The sequence below is a fragment of the Symphalangus syndactylus genome, chromosome 7 (genome assembly GCF_028878055.3).
Source record: "Symphalangus syndactylus isolate Jambi chromosome 7, NHGRI_mSymSyn1-v2.1_pri, whole genome shotgun sequence".
NCBI classification, from domain to species: Eukaryota; Metazoa; Chordata; class Mammalia; order Primates; family Hylobatidae; genus Symphalangus; species Symphalangus syndactylus.
In genome coordinates this window covers 91202456-91222342 of record NC_072429.2, presented here as the reverse complement: position 1 = coordinate 91222342, position 19887 = coordinate 91202456, and the positions used below count along the sequence as shown (strand labels likewise).

The window sequence follows — 19887 nt, the reverse complement described above, 5'->3', positions numbered from 1 at the left end:
AATTTAAAGTGATACATTTTAACTGCTTTATCCAGGGGCCACAAGTGGCCCAAGACCCAGAGAAGAATCTCAGTGTCACACTAACTTCTTGCTAAGATACTTCTAGTTGTCCTGGTATCTGAATGGCTTCTAGGAATACTCCTGTTACAAACTGCCTAATTCACGCTGTGTCATGACAAAATGATTGCAGGGACAGAGACTGACTGCAAAAGAGATATGTCCTACAATTTTTGTCACCAAGATGGAAGTGGGTAATGGAAGAGAACAAGGGCACAGGGCCAGAATCTCATCTCTGGAAAATCCTTGTGGATCTTATAGCTCACATGTTAAAGAAACTGATAGAGGTTTCCCCATAAAAATTTATATTATGTTACTGCAGTGATTTTGAACCTAAAAAAAAATGTTGTCAACTATCAGTAATAGAAAAACAATAATAATACATTTCAATCAACCACACTATATGAAAAGCAGAATCATCTTTCTATTCTCTGCAGAAAATGACATCACATTGTTAAAGATGAGTGTATTAGTCTGTTCCCACACTGCTGTAAAGAACTACCTGAGACTGGGTAATTTTAAAATAAAAGTGTTTTAATTGCCTCATGGTTCTGCAGTCTGTACAGGAAGCATGGCTGGGGAGGACTCAGGAAACTTACAATCATAGAAGAAGGAGAAGGGGAAGCAAGCACCTTGTTCACATGGTAGAGCATGAAAGAGAGTGTGAAGGGGGAAGTGCCACACACTTTTAAACAACAAGATCTCATGAGAACTCCATCATGAGACAACACCAAGGGGATGACACTCAACCATCAGAAACCACCACCCTCATGATCCAGTCATCACCCCCATGATCCAGTCACCACTTTTAGGGTCACCCCCAGGCCCCACCTCCAATACTAGGGATCACAATTCAACATGAGATTTGGGTGGGGACACAGAGCCAAACAATATCAAAGGAACACTCAAAGAGGGCAGCCAAAATACAAAGAAATATTATAGCGGTATGACAGGTAGTTAATTGATAAAAATATTATGCTATTTTTCTGAATTTTGTGGTGTTTGGACATTTGTGAGATCTTTAAAATGTATAATTTGTTGTGATTTCTTTTTCTCATGCAAAATAAAAATTAATAATAATATTTGCTAATTTTGTGATCTTTTTTCTTGGAAAGATAGAGGTTTATTTTGGATGTTAATGTAAAATATATCAGAGAAAAGGAAAAAGTGATAAACATATGGTCCTATGAGAACATTTTGATATTATTTTCAGAGAGTTCCCCAGGAAAACTTTGCTACAGAAATTACATTTACATATGAAGTGATACAAAGATAGGAAAAGCAACCTTTTTTATATTGTTCATTTCTTGGGGCCTTCATGTTAGTGAGAAATCCTTTAGAATATATGGCTTTTAGAACATGAGCTTAATGCTTTTTTCTTAAAAAGATTACCCCAATGGGATAGCTTTAGACGTCTCAAAACCTGAGATCTGTCCCCATGTGATGCTCAGCACATGTTAGGCATTATACTAGAAAAAGAGAAAAACATACTCCTCTTGGAAACTACTGCAGACATTTTAGCTTTTCCTCTCAGTGTTCTTTCATGCGAGAACAGTGTTTATCAGGACAATGAGTGAGTGTCACCAGATACGCTCACATTGAATGAATGAGGTCATTCGTGCTCAGTGATGGCTATCATACACAGGTAGCACATTTACCTCCTCAAACCTGGCTTATCATAATGTCAAAAAAATCAGCAAATTAGAATATCCCTGTTCTCTGAGAGTTGAAGACCTGATTCCTCTGTCACCTTCACTCAAAAATGGAGAGAAGAAATCCACTTAGGGTTACACTTCCTTCCATCTACCTTGTACATTTCAACCAGAACTTTGAATTTAAAACCTCTCCCTAAAAAGATTTGGTGTCTAAAATAATCTGGTTCTTACAAATAATTTTAGCACTAGCCAAAATAATTTTGTCAATACATCAGTGTCTTTATAGTTGTCAAAAGCTTTGTATTCAAAAAAATGATAATTAATAAAAATAATTTGCTGTGTATTCAAAAACCTGAATTAATAAACTGAATTGAAAAAGTATAGATTTACTTTGGATATTGATGTCAAAGATACCAGAGGAAAAGAAAAGGGGCTCAACATATGATCTCATGAACATTTCCATATTATTTCAGATGGTTCCCCCAAAAAATTTGTTAGGAAAGTTATATTTACATATGCAGTGACACTTATAAAGGTAGGAAAAGCAACATTTTTAATACTGTTCATTGCTTTGGGCCTTCATGTTAGTGAGAAATCCTTTAGAATACATGGTTTTCAGAGAATGAGCATAATGCTGACAGCCATGTGTGGGGAGCAAGTCCAATGTTGAGAACATAAAGCAATGAGGTTTTCAAAGCTACACCCAATGGCGTTTCATCCAGGAGGTGAGGACTGGATGACAGATCTTCTAAGGCTGACAGCAGTCAGGGATACCTAATATCAGCTCAAGCTGAGAAGCTACAAAGTCACAAGAGAATCCTCTGAACTTGTCTCCTTGAGTATTCAAGCATTACTTAAAAGCTACAACTTTCCTAACTAAAAAGTTGGGGTGGGGTGAAAAGGGGGAGGCAGGGAATTGAGCCAAGCATTGTAATGGTATTCCTAAAGAGAAGATTCCGTCTCTCCTGCTCTCTTTCATTTGTACAAGAGATGTTCAAAGGGAAGAATGTCAGGCATTTAGGATAGAAGCTTGTGTGGCATATTACACAATTTGCTAGCTTACCGCACCATATTCTACCTCCATGTATTTACTTCTGTTCTCATGACTTTGGACCTCCTTTACCTCTCCTTTTAGAACCATAGTCTTAAAAGAAAAAGGGAAATTACATATAAAGATATATACAAAGAAACAGCCACTACTACTAAAGAATAGGGAAATGCATTTTGGTTATGTGTGAATAACATTAAAAAAGGATACATGCATAGAATATTTTTAATACTTACATTAAGTCTCATCACTTTGTTCTTTCTTTGAATATTAATATAGCACAACTTTTGGCACATGCATGTCACTCAGTACTTAATCTAAAGCTTTGCAGCAAAATTGAAGGATTTAAGATACTCATACAGACAGGAAAGCCATCTGATGGTTTTTATCCTATAAAACAAAGCCTCTAAAAGTCAGCAATGTTCTTTGGTTTCACATTGCATACAAAATAAACACACTATCCTTATTATTGTAAATGTATGCAAAATCCCTTCCCTTTTTGTTGCATTAAGTACGGTGATGTCATCTCACTTCAGAAACTGCTATTACATGCCGTGACACTCTTAGGAAAGTCAAAGGTAGGGATGGAAAAGTAGGTACTGTAATGCCCTTTTATCTTCCACTAGCTCTTTTTGAGTAATTATTGTGACCCCATTTCCCCAACTTTGAGAGGGATTGAGTTGTACTTTGACTTGCTACTATTTTTAAGTCGAAGCGTCATTCAAAACATATGTTTTAATCAAATCAAGCAAAGATGTCTAGGGTGATTAGCCTGGGATTTTCATGCCTTGAATTCTTTTGGCCGTGGATACTCAATTCCTCCTTTTTTACATTCCCCAGATACTGTTGATTTCTCCAGCTATAAGCTTTACATCGTTCGTGTTTATTTTAGCTTGTTTGTGTGAAAGTTGACACCATTCAGTGACAGGAATCACATTCCGAGCCTAAATGTTTAACATGTAACAGGGATTTTTAACTAAGAGACCCAATGATGCCAACTGTAAAATAATCTGTCACTTCTAGATGATCTGCTTTGTTTAATTAGAGTAAAGGTCAGAGTGGCCAATCGTATTTTAAAAGAAACCGTCCCATAATGGAGTTGGCAGAGAAGATGGAGAAAACAGAAAATTAGAAAAACATGATGATCAAAGAAAAATAGAAGCACTGGTAAATTAATATATGTATCTCATATTTGTTGTCATCTATTAAACTACTATCCATTCCTCATTCTAGGTGGGCAGTAAGGATATAGTTTGAAATGATTAAGTATCAGTTTACAGGCAGGCATGGAAGGGAGTGTTTTCTGGTGTATAAATGTTAACATCAGACATTCAAATTAAGAATGGGAAGTAGCAAGGGACTTTTGGTCATTTTCTCACACAAAATTAATTTTCTTCTACCTAGAGTGATTGATTTAAATCCGGAAGCAAGGTTTAAACTTAAGACACAAAGAGAACAATCAATGAGTCAAATCCATAGTGGTACATAGAGAACAAAAGTGCAATATTTGTTTAACAAATAATTTCCTTTACATAATGATACTGAAACCATCCAGGGTGCTCAATTCTTGAGCCAGAGTTGCACTGGTGGGACTACTAGAGGCAAAGAATCTTTTATTAGATTTCTCACTAAAATCTGAGGAAGGCCATAATCTCCTCCCCGTGCACATTTTGTTGGAGTGTCCTGTAACCTATGTACATATTTTCCTATAGCCTCATAATACAAACCAAGCCTCCTGATGGTCTTCATGCACACGTTAATTCACACAGAAACAAACACGTAAACCTACTACTGTTAGGTTACTTTGCAATGAATAGCATATTTTGCTCACTGAGGGGAAAAGGCAGGAGGCAGCCTATTGTATTGTAAACAGTTATCTCTGAATGAATAGAAGGAATTGCTTCCAAATGCAATAACAGAATTACTGTATATTAGTGTAGCATTTGAGCGTTAGTGCAGAGGTAAGATTGTTTTCTCTATTGCACAACCATGATCTTGAAAGTTTTTATTTTATTCCAATAATGGAGATGCTTGATCACATACTGAGCCAGGTAAATCAAAAAGCCAGCTCTTCAGCAGTCCTGGGCAGGCCCTAACTAGTGCCATAGCTGAGGACTGCATTAACCATAATTCTGATGAATAAAATCCAACACAAGCTCATTTGATTTGGTACAGTGGGAATAGGGACCTTTATTCAAAAATACAATAATGCAACAATAATAAATGCTCTCATTCCACACTGTAAAAAAAGAAGCCAAGGTACTATTCATGGCAGTCTGTAGTCTTTCATTACAAAGGACAGCATGCCAAGTTCATGAACACTACAAGAAATAGCAACTTGTGTAAAAGAAATAGAAATTTGTGAACTAAGAATATATATACATTTGAGAATGAAAGAGTCAAGGAACAACAGCATTGTGATATCAATTACAATGTCAAACATGTGGTCACTTAAAAATTTTAACTTGAAACAAGAAAAGAGATTGTAATTCAGCACAACATAGCCCATTAATAGCTTATAGTTTTGCCTTTGAAGTCAATGACCCACTTTTCCTTCTCGTGCACCCATTAAAATTAGGAAGCCCCTTGCTTAAAATGTTGACAATTTTGAGATAGCATATAAAGTTGAACAGATGCTATAAATTTATCCTTTAAATGAACAGATTGGGACAGAATTATATTTTTATGTTAGATGTAACTTAAGTAAGAATTAGGTCTCTCTACCTTCATAAATTTGTAGTGAAAGTAAAAGTCAACAGCAGATGATAGATTTGAAATTCTGCAACAAAAATTCTCCCTAATAATAATTTTTAAAAATAAGCATGTAATTCCTTAAAAAATGCCAACCAAAATTCCAGGAAAACAAATAAGAAAAAGTTATTAAAGAATATGTTTTTACTATTACCAAACCCATCCCAATTAGTATCCCATCCAATCATTTTACACTAGAAAGGTTTTCTGGTAAGAAAGCTTAGGGATAGAACTAATTGCACCTGCTAAGCTAAGTCAAAAAATTAAGGGATTTCTATATTTGCTATTCTCAATACTGAAAATAAGATTGTCCTATTCTGTTTTTAGGAATCAGAGTTAGTTTGGAAGATCTTAGAATATTCTAGAATCAAGGGATCTAGAATTTTCAACTTCTACTTCTGTCCCTCACCTCTTTTTCCAAATGAAACTTCCAAGAAATCATGAACCGAAAGGGCGAGGACAAGTGCTAAATTTAAAAGTGCCTCAGTTCCTGTCAGCTGGCCCCCCGTGTTCTGTCACAAAGCTCTCTGGACAGCTGGGCTGTGCCTTTGGCTCAGGCTCACAGCTCGAGAGAAGTCTCTGGATTCATTTGTCTTCGTCTTAGCTGCAGCTGCCCACCAGAATCAGAGCTGGTGCTCCCAGGGAAGGAGGGATTGGAGGGCCTTGCTGCGGTGCCTCCCTCAACTAAGAGCTGGCAAGTGTGCCTCCATCAGGCTTCCCTCAGGCCTGTCAGGCCAGCTTCACCTTCTCCCAGAACAGAGGATGGGAGTTGAGGGAGGCAAGAAAAAGAAGGAGAAAAAAGCAGCTCCCATAGAAAGGGAATGGTGCTGAGAGCTCTCCTCCTGTACAAAGGCAGATAGCTCTGCACGGAAAACAAGATCATTCAATTCCAGCCGCAGCTATGTTCTACAGGACCTGAAAAGGAGGAAGAGGTGGACAGTTAGACGTGGTTCTTGTCCTTAAAAGGACTCAGATGTAGCAGAAAAATGGGTTCTAATCACAAAACAAGGTATTCAGGGCTTTATGTGTTTAAAAACCAACTTACATAGGAAGTTGAAAAAGGCAATTACTTCCACTGTGAATGTGAGCGGTTAGAAGTGATTTAAACAGAGACATTCAGTTAAGGTATTGAATAACTAAAAGTAATTTTAGCAAATTATTGAAATGAGAAAACAGTATCAATGAAAGGGAAAGGGGAATAGGTAAAGAAAGTAGCAAGAATTCAGGAGATAGGAAATTATGTGGCATCTGTGGTGAGTGCTGTGGTTAGAGAGCTGGGGGGAAGACACAGGGCAAGAGGGAAGCAGCTGGAAATGATCCAAGAATGGTATGTTGTTGCTAATTTTGGAAGGGCCTTGAGTGTTCTGCTAAGAAATTAAGAGTTTTATGAAGAGAAATAACATAATCGGGTCTGCTTTTGTGGAGATGATTCTGACAACACTGTGAAGGGCAGACTTGAGGTGAGAAAGATAAAGGTAGAGACACCAATAAGGAGGCTCAGGCAGCTGTCAACGAGGCAGCTGCATTGGATATGAAGTCCAGCAATGCTGGGTTTCTCAGTAGACACTGAGGCTGCCTGCAAATGGAGCTACCGAAATAGTTTTCGAATAATTCAACATTTTAGAGTTCGAAGATGTTAAAGTTGTCATTATGGGAAAAATCAGATTTTTGTTAGACTTTATACTGACTCTATGAATAGTTTGTAAAGTATGTGTGCTTAGTGGGAGTAGGGGCTGCATCATTATTTTCTCCATATTTAGGGTTTCCAGAGGTCCTAATCAGTGATGAAATCTGTTGCTTAGGCAGTTGAATGTACTGGTACCATTAACTGAAATAAGGAACACAGGAACAGAGCAGATTTCAGAGGAAACAAGTTTAGTTTTGGGATTTTAGAAGTTAAGGTAACAGAGGGACTTCTAAGTGGTGATGTCCAGTAAGATTTGGCACTCACTGGGTGGGACTGCACGTATAGACAAACAATATCTGGAGAGCACAAAGTTCCTTCACATGCGTTATGAAACAGAAGGTAATGGTGAAAATGTCATCGCAAACACAGAAAAAAGGGGAGGCTGTTTGATTGTTTAATAGCACTAAACAGACTTATTTTCTGTTTTAAAAAAAAGGAACTTGTTTGGTTTTATTTCTGGGTAAGAAGGCTTCCAGATTTTTTTGTTTTGTTTTGTTTTGTTTTGTTTAAGAGACAGGATCTCACTATGTTTCCCAGGCTGGAGTGCCGTGAGTATTCACAGGTATGATAATAGCATGCTACAGCCTCAAGCTTCTGGGCTCAAGTTATCCTACTGCCTCAGTCTCCCAAGTAGCTGGGACTATAGGAACATGCTACTGCACCCTGCTGACTTAAGGATTTTATAGGCTGTTATGGATCAGTCAGTTGTTCAAAAGAGATGTCATTCTGTTTCCTGGCCAATTTTGTTATGAAAAGCTTATATTTGTGAATTTTCTGGTTTTAGTTCATTGTACAGTTTGAGGCTACAAAAGAGAACTTGACTGAGAGACATATAATGGAATCAAATTTTACTGTACCAGGCACATAGTAGTTATTCAATAAATATTTGTTGAATATAAGTTTGTGAGATTATTATGCCTGTCTCACATATCACTCTCTTCAACTGAGTTCAAGTTGTGAAGCAACCATGAGTTTTTTCGCAATTCTAAACTTCAGCTTTTCCTTCTAAATGAGACTAACAGCGATGTTATAAAATAAATAGGAAAACAAGTGCATTTTTTTCCTCCATAACATATACTGCAATTTGCATGATGTGATTTTTCCTCTTCTTATAGAATATGGAGACTCATTCGCAGAATGGTCGAACATATCTCCTGCTGATTTTGTTTTATTTTTAGAATGTATTCAAACAGCATCAAAATCTGTTCTATTCTAACGAACCAAATAAAGTCAAATGAAGTCCTATCAATGCATTTTAAAATAGGATACATTAATTATCAGGCAAATAATAATAATAATACCTAATGAAAGTATTTTCACAAGTCCTGTGATATGGACTTGTAAAGACTTTCCATACGTTATATCAGTTTTACTATGAGGGAGGCACTTTTATTACACTCAGTTTTCATATGTAAAACCCTGAGAGGTTGAGTAGCAAGCTCAAGGTCATACAGCCAGTAATAGGTGGAGCTGAGATTTGAACCAGCCAAGGGAATTCCAGATCCCACGCATTTAATTCACAAAATTACATTCCATTATTTCATGCCTTAGTTGCCATAAGGGAAGATTCTTTTTTTTTACCAATCCAGACTAAATGAAAGTAGGTTTTCTGAATATACCTATTCTTCCCTAATTTGATTTTTTTTAATGAAACTTCTTAAAAGCCTCGTTTTACAGTTTCTAGTAAAATTAAAACTTCTCCTTTGTCTTAGCCACAAAGGAAATTCTCAGGAAATAATCTTGACATTTTCTCAGCAATTGAAGCTGAAACCATAGAACAAAGAAATTACACAAATAAACAAAATCAATCATGTATAAGTTTCAGGAAGGCATTTTAAAATTTTAGCCTCACTTACAAATTAAGAGTTTACCTGTTAGTAGCACTCACATTTGGCCATGGCAAGAGAATGGCATTGTTTTTTGCCAAAGAATAGACGGTGGGAAATGGCTGTTTGAAAAGCATTTTGATAACGTATTAGCAATAAAATGTTTATAGCTTAATTGGTGTTAACATGTAATCTATAAAATAGAACAACAAAAAAATTCTCTTAGAGACTGAGACTCACCTAATTGAAAAAGAACATTTTAAGCACTTGTAAGTACTCCAAAACAGACACCAAATATAAGAAAACAAATTTGAGGTGATAGCTCTAACAGTCAGGGTTATCCAGAGAAACAGAACCAACTGTCAGCATGTATAAATAAATTTATATAAGGAGTTGGCTCATGTGATTATAGAGGCTGCAAGTCCAAAATCTGAAGAACAGGTGCTGAAGTTTGAGTCTGAAGGTTGGAGACTACTGTAGAACCAGGAAGAACTGAGGTTCTGGTGGTTTGAAGCCCATCAGGCAGGACAATTCTCTCTTAGCTGTGGAAAGGTCAGACATTTATTTTATTTAGGCCTTCTACTAATTGGATGAGGTGCACTCACTCACATTATAAAACGTAATCTGTTTTATCCAGAGTATTAATTTAATTGTTAATCTCGTCCAAAATACCCTCACAGAAACACTCAGAATAAAGCTTGACCAAATATCTGACCATGGCCCAGTTAAGTTGACACATAAAGAAATCATCGAAATACCATATTCTCTGATCACAATAAAATTAAATTTTAAATAAATAGGAGATACACATCCAGAGAGTTGAAAACTCTTCTAAAGAACTCATAGGTCAAATAAGAAATTATGATGGAACTTAGAAAACACGTAGAACTAGTGACAAATAAAATGTTTTATATTAACATTTGTGAAATAAAATCAAACTGGCACTTAAAAGGAAATTGTTAGCTTTTTGTGCAAATACTTGAAGCAAACTTGAAAAACAATTAACTGAATATTCAAATTATATATCAGTGCAAGAACTTAGAAAAACAATAGACTAAATTAAAAGATAGAAGTAATGACATAATAAAGAACACAAATTAATAACCTAAAAAGAAAAGCAATAAAATAAAAATATAAAACAGGGGAAAAAGACAATCATAATATAATTGTTTTACAAATTAATAAAATTGATAAAACGCTGGCAAGTCTAATCATAAAAAAGAAGATAAAACAAATTAATAATATTATAAAGAGAAGAATAACAATTATGTCAAGACTTAAATCTTGCTCTTATATACAATTTTATGCCAATAAATTAGAAAATTTAAAGAAAATGGATAATTTGCTAAGACAATACATCCAAAAATTAATAAAAATATTATCTAACAAATTTATTTTTTAAAGTAATTAGATAGATAAATATTTACCCTTTAAAAAAATTTAGAAGTATTCTCACACATATTTGAAGAACAGCTGAATTCAACCTTATTCTGTTTCTGTAAAAGAGCCTACTAATTATCCCCAATATCTGTTCTCTCCCTTGAATTTTAGCTGACCATGGAAACTCAACTACAGACCTCATTTTTTAGTAATGTTGGCAGCTAGTTTTATTAATATGACTAAGTTTTGGCCAAGAAGCTCTGAATGGTTGCATGCAACTTCCAGATCACATCCTTTTGTCATGATAGAATCTGTCATCAATTTATTCTTTTTCTCCATCCTCATGGGCTGAAATGTGTAGGCTTGGTGTGGGTGAACCAGTTTTTTCTTTTAGATAATGACAAAATTTAGAAAATGGCTAAGCGACAAAATAGAAGAAAGAACCTTGTTTTATTGGATACTATTATGAAGCCCAGATGCCTACTCATTGCCTGTATGTTGTTTGTGCCACTATATTTTTGGACTTTATTGTTAGACCTTGTGCATGCCAGTTACAAACTTGGTTCTAAAATAGGATTAGAAGGGCAAAAGAAAGAAAAATTATACTTTCCTGACTTAGTATAGACTCAAAAGTCATAAATAAAATGTAATTTATTTGAATAAAATATAATCTAATATTTTAACATTAAAAAATTAGTACATAACAACTATGTATGGTTTGCTTCAAGAATGCGAGGATGGTATAATACTAGAAAATTTATTAATGTAATTTACTACATAGACAGATAAAAAGAAAAAAGTATATGAAATCTCAATGGATACAGAAATATTTGCATTTGGTAATATTTCGCATCACTTTGTGGTGAAAACTGTAATCACACTGGAACTTATGGGAAAGTTTTTAAACTGATAAGGGCTATGTACCAAATTAAGTAGCAAATGACAATTTTACAGATAAAATATTAGAATGGTTTTCTTCTAAAGTGGGAAGCAAGATAAAGGTGTCTATCATTTTTAATTTTATTCAACAGTGAATAAATGAGCTTTCAATGCATTAAGTCAAGCAGAAGAAACACACAATGTAAGAATTAGAAATAATTTGTATAACTTTTATTACCGATATTTAACATAAATTTTTATTAGATAAATTATTTGTGGCATATGTTAAAAACGGAACATTATACCAGTTAATAGGAAGAGATTAGGGTTAGTTTTACCTAAATCCTTAAAAAAATCCATTCATTCTTCACTCTAAAATATTTATCATGTACATATCCTATGTCAGGCATGGTTTAGGTAATGGAATATGGCACAATACAAAATAATATTTGAAAACCTGAAAAGCAATACAATATTTTATTTATAAGCGTACACATAAGTAGTGGCCATAAAAAAGAACGTATAAGGAAATGCCTGGAAATTATAAACATGAAGTGAGGAGAGGGATTACTATCTTAAGACAAGAGGAAGCATGAAGAGTGAGAAAGGAAGAGCTCCCTGGGGGCTTCACTGAAAGGAGGTGTAAATATCTACATTTTCTATGCCTATATCTACATCTGTGTCTCTCTAAATAATACATAATACAGATGTAAACATGTCAAATTTTAACACAGTTGGAGGGTGGGTGCATTGATTATCATTACATTATTTTTAAAACATTCTCTGAATGCATAAAATATATCACAATAAATATATAAGAAAAAAATTTTTACTGATGTTCAGATCCTGTGTCTCAGCATGTTTAAAAAGGTAATGCTACCCTGGGACACCCATCAGCATCCAGCCAGCCAACCAGATATCAGCTGCCTCTTACCTTGTGCTTGACTTATTTCTCAAACTTAAAATGTTAGGATTCCATATTGACCCCTGAAAATTTCCCCTACTATTGAGACATTGGACATTGGAGTGTAATGCTTAAATGTTTAAGAGTGGCCAGATTCTGGAATATAAATCATAGTTCTATCATTTCCTACTTATGTAATTTATTGTAGGGGTGATTAATTTACTTAACTTCACTGGGCTGCAGCTTTCTCTCTGAAAATGTGGGTAGAAGTAGTACCTATCCCAAAGGATTTCAAAATTTGCTGAGTGCTTTTTTTAAATTCCTGGTATCACATAATGCATTTTAACTATTACTACACATTAGAACTGTGCCTGACACAATAATTGCTTGATAATTGCTTGTAATTTTTTAAATAGGGAATAGCATGGTAGTTTAATAGTCTATAAAATTAGATTGCTAGGTGGAGATCTTGGATCTATCGCTCCCTGTCTCTATGACTTTGGGCAAGTCATTTCTTTGGGCTTCAAATTTCCTAACTGGGTAAAAGGGAGATAGTAATAGCATCTACATCTGAAAGCCGTTATGACGACTAGATGCATTGATATATGTTAAACCCTCATGATTGGGCTATTGGAGGGACAATTGCATTTAATATTATTTTAACATACACATATATGTCCATACATATTCATACAGGATGTGTGTGTGTGTATGTACATCAATACGACACACACATATTCTGAAATCCTCTTGCTAGCAAATTAACAGAGGCTAGAATTTCATCTCACCCTGGTTTGTGTACTTGATGAACACACTCATTATCTCCCTTCTGAGTAGCATTTAATATCCATCATAGAACTGTTTATCAAGAACTGACACATTACTTTGTGACCACAGATTTCCATCATGTGACAAGATTTCTAGGACCTGAGAACTACTTGGCCTGTCCAGTGCCATGAAGATATCTAAGTAATTGGATAGGTCTGTTTAGTTACAAGCTCCAACACTCACAAACTCTGCCACACTGCCTGGATCCAATCTTGCCTCGGCCATTATAACTGAAAACTGTGGACAAGTCTTTCACTCCCTTGGTGTCTCAGTTTGTTAATTGATAAATGGTGAAAATTGTGGCACAGTTTGTTTATTGTGAAGATTAACAAGTTGCTACATGTAATGCACTGGAACCTACCATAAAGAAGATTGCAATTACTACCATGTCTGCTACTTTTATTACTACTAATTTGTTCGTGTAATAAATGCACCCATTATGTCCTTGGCACTAGGGTAGTTGCTAAGAATATTATAGCATTAGTGAGACAAATCATGATTTCACAGAGCCCAATTTTAGCATTATGCAATGGAGTAGAAGAAACACAACATTGGAATAAACAGAGTTCTTTAGGAACTCACAACCAGAGGGAGAGGTTTCCTTTGTAATCATTGCTGGGGAAGGAGGAAGAGTGCTATTGACTGAATGTTTACTTCCCCCTAGTATCCACACACTGAAACCTATTCCCGTAAGGTGATGGTATTTGGAGGTGAGGTCTTTGAGAGCTGATTAGTGGGATGACTGTCTTCATAAGGGAAGTCTCAGAGAGCTCTCTCACTCCTGTCATCTTGTGAGAACACAGTGAGAAGTATCAGCCATCCATCTGTTAACCAGGAAACAGGCCCTCACCAGACATCAAATCTGTTGGCCCCTTGATCTTGGACTTCCCAGCCTTACAGTACTGTGAGAAATAAATTTCTGTTGTTTATAGGATGCCCATCTGTGGTATTCTGTTATAGTCTTCTGAATGGACTAAGATAAAGATCAAGATCATGGAAGACTTCACAGAAGGAGTGACATTTGAACTAGAGTTTGAAGAATAGACTTTAAAGAGGAGATCACTGGCATAGACTTGAAAGTAGAGAATGGAAGATGGTTACAGAATAGGAAGGAAAAGAAACAGTGTGTGTAAAGATAAGAAAGTGTAAAATTACAGTATTTGGTTTGTTCAAGGAAAGTCCCTGAGGCCAATAAGGTTCAAGAATAGGCAGGCTCAGAGAGCTGTGGTAATAGTTAAAATACAACAAACAGTATACTCTAGTTGGTAAATAATTGCCCTTCCACACTTCCAATATGTCACTCAATCTCTGCAGCCTGGACTACCTTAGAACCTTCCAAACACCTCAGATTCTTTCTTGATCCACCAACTAAAGGGTTGCGCTTCCATGACTAACAGCTGTGTCTCTTCTGATTGGTTAGAATCCTATGGGTTGTTGAATATTTTTAATATCTTCCCTGGGTATAGATAGTGGGAGTATGTGAGTTTACTTTTCTACATCTAATTAATTGATATTTAAATTGATATTAAGTGATGTGAAGCTAGTTTTATCCCTATAATGCCTGCATTTGAATGGCTACTTATTAACCTAGAGAAAAAGGTATTTTTTCAAGTTGTCTTTATTGTTAATTTCTACAAATTAAAATGCAAGGAGATGCCGCAACAGAACCTGGAAAATGCAGAAGTTACTTGTCTACTGTCTTCTGTCAATTAATACATAATTATTGCAAAAATGTTTTAAAATGCTTAAAATAACCGCAGAATTAATAACTGTTAACTTTTTTTAGGAATCCTCCCAGGTAATTTCAATGTAACTAGTATTATAATGTATGTGTATGTATGTGTGTGTGTGTATGTGTATGTGTGTCCCTCCAGGTAATCTTAGTGTAACTAGTGTTGTAATGTATGTGTATGTGTGTGTGTGTGTGTGTATGTGTATGTGTGTCCCCCCAGATAATCTTAGTGTAACTAGCGTTGTAATGAGCATGTGCACGTGTGCACACAAATACATTATGTGTATTGTTGTTCACATGAATTGCTTTCTACTAAATATTCTGCTCTGTAATTTTGCAATTTTTCCACTTAACAATGTATCTTGGACATTTTTCTGTAACAGTACATATAGATTTACTCCTTTTCTTTAAAAAAATCATGTTTAGAATTCTGCATAGAAGGTCTACCATAATTTATAATGGATATTTAAGTAATTTCCAGACTTTTATTATTGTTGACAGGGTCATAGTTAATATCTCTGAACATATATCTTTGTACATTATAAAAGCTTTTTGTGAAATTGATTCTTTGAACACACAAGTAACTCATGCTAATTGTTTTCAAATATAAATTGTTGTTAGTGTGCAAAAAAATACAAGTTTAATTATCTGAATCCTTAATAACCTTCTCTGAAAGCTTTATATATCCCTCAAGCAGAAAAAATAAGTAGATGATATAATTGTCCCCTGTCTAGACTGAGGCAACCATGGTGACATTTGTCCTCAATTATTAATTAAACACACATGAAACCCTTTAGATGAGCAGGTGATATGGTTATTATTAGATGTATTGCTTGTTTATAACAAGGACATATTTAGAGCTTGAGATCAAAGTTCCCAAGCTGATTTCAAAACAGTAGCATTAATTGCACTAAGGCCTGGGACTCTGGGGAAGCAATTCAAAGCGAATAAAAGTGACTTCAACTACAACAAAGTTATGTCTTTACACCATTATTCGAAATCCATTACTCAGACTGTTGCATTGGTGCTGGTGGAGGCAAAAAAAAAAACAAACAACAAAAAAAAAAACAAAGCCTCAAAAAATGTCACTGTATTCTCTCAAAGAAGATATGCACTGTACATATGTGAAAGAGTTATATCAATACTCATCCATTAATTATTTCACTTAAAACCCCTTTATTCACCAACACCTGAGTGCCAAGCTCAGTGCTAAGCAGTGAGGAATGAGCTTTGAACAAAACAGACATTATTCCTAAACTCACAGTCCTATCCCTAGACTTGACGTTTAGCCACCATGCAATTTTTTTCTCGGGGGAGGGGGCAGGAGGGGCGGAATGTGTTCATATAAACTTCTTCCTCAGCATTTTCACTGCCATTATTCTAGCTCAGGTCATTACCATTTCATTCCTGAGCTATTACATTTTTATAATTGTTTACCCTGCTCCCAGCCCTAATCTATTAATCCACTTTAACCCAGTATTGCTAAAAGTGTTTTTTCTAAACATGATTCTTTTTTGAGACAGAATCTTGTTATGCTGCCTAGGTTGGAGTGCAGTGGCACCATCTCTGCCCACTCCAACCTCTGCCTCCAAGGTTCAAGTAATTCTCCTGCCTCAGCCTCCTAAGTAGCTGGGATTACAGGTGCCTGCCACCACACGCTGCTAATTTTTGTATTTTTAGTAGAGACAGGGGTTTCACCATGTTGCTCAGGCTGATCTCGAACTCCTGACCTCAAGTGATCTGCCCGCCTTGGCCACCCAAGGTCCTGGGATTATAGGCATGAGCCACCACACCCAGCCACACATGATTCTTTTAATGTCGATCCCTTATTCAATCACAATGCCTGACTGTTGTCTGCAATGTCCAAAATGTATATATATGCCAGTACTAATGGCCTACCATATTTTCTCCAATCTATCTGTCTAATCTGCTTACAGATGTCCCCATAGACACACACACACACACACACACACACACACACACACACACACACACACCCCTACCTCACTCCAGTTAGTACGTGCTCCACACTAACTTCAGAAATCTGCTTTGGATCTTTTTGTGTCTGATTCTGAGTTCAGTCTTATCTCTATTAGATTCCTCCTTTGGTTGCAATGATCTAAATTTTGTTCACAATTTAAGACTGGAATGAAGCCCTCACCTAACAAAATTAGTTATCTAGTGTGTATTATATGACAGACACTGAATTAAAGCACTGGGAATAAAAATAAATATGAAAATATAGTCCTCCTACTCAATAACAGACATCAGCAGATAATCACACTATATGGCAAATCTGGTGAAGATGTATGTCTACTATGGAAGCAGAGAGACGGTTACCCAGTCCAATTAGAGGTATGGTAAGGAGCAAGGAAGGCTTCTTGGAAGAGGTTATTCTCGAAAAGAACCTTATTAGGAGGAGTTATCTAGGTGAAGAGGATAGGGACATTCCAAGCAAAGGGGAGACCCTGAGAAAAGGCAGAGGCAGGATAAACAATATAGCTTATGAGGGAAATTACGAGGCATTCAGTACTGTGGGAAAGCAAAGCATGAGGTAGGTGGTCATGTAAAATAACGACAAAGAAATCGACCAAATAATGTGGAACCACTGGCAAATTTTGTTAGGGAAGTAACAAAATCAAAATCAAATTTGGATGCATTTTTCTGTCCATTGTGAGAGGATGAGTTTGGGCACAGAGTTGTAGAGGCTGGGAGACTGCTGGAATAGTCTAGGGCCTGCATTAAAGTAGTGTGAGTAGTTATGGGGATGAAGAAACTGATTCAATATTACTTAATTGGGTTCCTTGAGGGAAAGTACACATTACTTGGTGATTATCTGGATATAAAAGCCAAAGGAAAAGAGGAATTCAAGGATGAGCTTTAAGCCTCAGTTTTTATTTTGGATGACTAGGTAAATGGTGTACTCCTGACCAAGTTGGCAATTACAGGGAGAAGAAGCAGATGGGGAATACCCTAACATGCTCCAAAGGATTTAGGGTGGTGCGTGGAGCTACAAGTGCCCATAGGGACAATCAGGTGGAGATGATGAACTGGTTCTGGGAAAATTTCAGAGCTGGAGAGAGAGAATGGAGCATTACTGGCAAAGTAACACCAGGATTACTAAAGTACACATCTTTTCTGGTGGCAGTCAAAATCCTGAAAGTGGATTAATACAAGGAAGTACAGAAAATGGAAGACATAGTGGCAGAATGTCAGGAATATCAACATTTAAGAAATAAAAAATGACAGAAAAAGTCGTGAAAGGGGCCAAAAAAGAGTGATCAGAGATTGTAAGCTGGTTAAAGACAGAGCAGCAGAGTGGTGTAACGGAACCCAGAGATTGAAGTGTTAAATAAAGGAAGTCATTGCCATTGCCAGATGCAACAGAAACATCTGCCCAATTTTTCTTCAAGAGCAATTTCTGTGAGGTGGTGGCAGTAAAAGCCAGACTTCAGTCTATGGAAAAGTGAGTAGAATAACATAGAGATAGCGCAATACTACATTCAAAAAAAATAGAAATACAGGAAAGATGGGACATAGACTGGTATAAAAATGGTGTGGGGAAGGATTTTTATTTAGGATGCAGGATATTTATTTATTTATTTATGTTTCTAAGCTACTAGGTTTTTCTAACAGAGAGGTGAGATGGAAGGTTGAGAACAGAAAAGATAACTGATGAAGTAAAATATGAAGAGAGTAAAAGGAAATTGAACCAAATGCACATTATTCTCAAAGACTAAAAGGAAAGAGAGAGATGAATTGTGCATGTAAATAAGTTTGCAGATAAGGAGGGCAGAGTTAAAGCAGAGCACATCTAAGGAGCTCACCTCTCTCTTCACCTATCGAAGCAGAATGCTTTCCCTAAAAATAGCCCCAAACAATTCTCTTTATCACTGTTTTACTTGTATTATTTTAATGACTTCTTAGAAATGTTCTAGACTGCCTCTGATGTGTACACACACACACACATGCACAAACACCATCTTGAACCAAATTATTGACCTTGAATAGTTAATATTGGTGCATATTGGTCAGCACCTATACACAAAATGGGCTTGCTGTATGGCTACAGAATAAAAGTAGATTCAGGAATAAATTCAAGCACTCCAGAATGTCACATGACAATATACAAAATTTAAACATTAAAAGAGGAGTTAAAATTAAAGTAACAGGCCTATAATCCCAGCTGCTCGGGAGGCTGAGGCATGAGAATCACTTGAACCTGGGAGGCGGAGGTTGCAGTGAGCCGAGATCATGCCACTGCACTCCAGCCTTCCAGCCCGGGCAACAGAGCGAGACCCTGTCTCAATAAATAAATAATTAATAAATTAATCAAAAATAAATAATAGAAAAATTAAGAATCACTACTTGTTTCCAACTCAACAGAAAGAGAAAGAGATTCTAGAGGCTTTTAATTCCTTGCAATTTTCTGTATTAACAAAAAAAGGAAGATAGTAAAAAGGAGAAAAAGGGCGAAGAAAAAAAGAAAAGAAAAACACGAACTTAGAAGGACGAATATTATTTTGCTATCCTTCGAATACTCCACAACACCCACCGTGGTGCTTGGCACATTGGAGGAGTCAATAAGTGTATATTAATAGTTTGATATAAACATGGATAAAAGAATTACACGTAGGATACACGTGGAAACAGCTCCTTCATAGCACTCTCACTCACAGTGAAGAACCTCTGAGAATTAGAAATAATTAAAATAAGAACTGAAGCAGCACTCTTAGGACATTCTGTACTCACGTGAAAGACCACATGATAGCTCCTTCCTGACCCCCAAGGCCTCTGGGTGTTTGACAGCCTTTTTGAGGGTTCACCAAGCCCTTTGCTGCTTATGGCAAGGTTATGTCTGATCTCAGATCCAAATTGGTGGTGCACAGGCCCATGGGAAATAAGGCCAGATCTGTTTGGCTTCAGCTCAATTTCCACGTCTATAGATAGCCATAAAACTCAAAAAGAATCTGAGGAAGTGAGATATTTCATAAACAGGAAAACAGGATTACCACTTGTCCTGGTTTCACTTCAATGGTGAGAGCAAATATAGTGATCCCTTTGCAACCAAAATTTTCCCCTACTAACTCCACCCCATATCTTCAGGGATCTCCCTGGAGTTTGACAGAAAATGTGCACT

The 19887-nt window shown here is 36.2% G+C and overlaps 1 long non-coding RNA gene across 1 annotated transcript; it reads right to left on the bottom strand.

Moving 5' to 3' along the window:
* Positions 1 to 4920: 4920 nt before the first annotated feature.
* On the bottom strand, positions 4921 to 19619 carry LOC134737232 (uncharacterized). Its single transcript, XR_010121922.1, has 4 exons — positions 19500 to 19619; positions 10602 to 10791; positions 9265 to 9566; positions 4921 to 6426 (listed from the first exon to the last, which is right to left on the bottom strand). It is a non-coding gene; the product is annotated as an uncharacterized lncRNA (long non-coding RNA).
* Positions 19620 to 19887: the final 268 nt, after the last annotated feature.